We start from the raw sequence: 1,550 nt of genomic DNA on the forward strand, positions 1-1,550 counted from the left end.
GGGACCACAGGCGCCTGCCACAAAGCCTGGCTATTTTTTGGGGTGGAGGGTTGCAGCCATCATTGTTGTTTGGCGGGCCTGGGCTGGATTTGAACCTGCCACCTTAGGTGTATGTGGCTGGCACCTTAGCCACTTGAGCCACAGGTGCCGAGCCTTTAAACATTCTTACATTCAGGATTTTATCATTCATTCAACAAATATTTACTGAAGGATTATTATATGGTGTACACTCTTCTAGTCCTGGGATACAGTAGTAAAAAAGCTTACATTCTAATGGGGGAGACAAACAATAAGTAAACCAACAAAAATAATAGAATTTCAGATGAATGATACGCTCTGTGGAGAAATATAGCAGAGTAAGGGTAGAGAGAATCAGGTAGGGGAAGAAGCATTATTTTAAATAAGATAGAGAAGGTAAAAAATGAGTAGAAATCAAATATGAGAGAGAAAGAAATGATGGTGGCCTGGGTAAAGATGGTAAGTGGTGGGCAGCGCCTGTGGCTCAAAGGAGTAGGGCGTTGGCCCCATATACCAGAGGTGGTGGGTTCAAACCCGGCCCCAGACAAAAAAAAAAAAAAGATGGTCAGTGGTTGGGGTCAGGTTTGTTTAGAAGGTGGAACCAACAGGAATTACTCTTGAGTGAGTTTGGGGAATAACTCCTGGGGCCATATGACTATGACAAATAAAACCTTCAGTACTATCTATTAGAAGCAGTGAACAGTGAAATGGAGGAATTGTAGTCATTTTGAACATTTTATGAATAGTATAGATAACCGACCGTGTAACACAGTTACAAAGTTAGCATTATTCTGATTCTTTGACTTGTGCCTCAAAATTCTGAAGATGATCTGTGTATCAACTATAATTTTTCATTCTTTCATTTTAAAAACCCTGAAAATATTCCAATGACAGCTGTCTCAACAGACTTGATAGAATCTGAAAGAATTAAATTTATTCTTTTAAGACTCTTTCCTATTTCTTACATTGCCTTTAGGTACAATAACTGCTTGAGAAACTTAGATTATGTATTATGAGTAATACTAGGATCTTTTAGAGTTTCTTTGCTATTTTGGGAACCACTTTTAGTAACATAAGAGGCTGTTTCCTCTGATAGGAGTGAGAATAAAAGGCTGATATCCTGTATGCGCTTGCTTTGAAGATTTGTTATTCAAGGAACAGCCAACACATGATAGAAGTTTGAAAAGTAATACCAGTTTAATGTTTGCTTTTGTTCTCTATTGGTTTGGTCCTTTATGATTTGCTTTAAAATACCTTTAGATAAATTTAATATAGAAATTTATGCAATCTTCATTCCTGTGGGCCTTATTAAAATTTACCCAGAGGCTTTCAAATTAAATAATACATTAATATTTTAATATAAATAAATATGCTTAATAGAAATTTTTTTAAAAGATAATGCGGCTCGGCACCTATGGCTCATGTGGCTAAGGCGCCAGCCACATACACCTAAGGTGGCCGGTTCGAATCCAGCCCGGACCCACCAAACAATGACAGCTGCAACCAAAAAACAGCCGGGCGTTGTGGCGGGT

This window comes from Otolemur garnettii, unplaced genomic scaffold (assembly GCF_000181295.1).
Source record: "Otolemur garnettii isolate 467f Iridium unplaced genomic scaffold, OtoGar3 scaffold00073, whole genome shotgun sequence".
Lineage (NCBI taxonomy): Eukaryota > Metazoa > Chordata > Mammalia > Primates > Galagidae > Otolemur > Otolemur garnettii.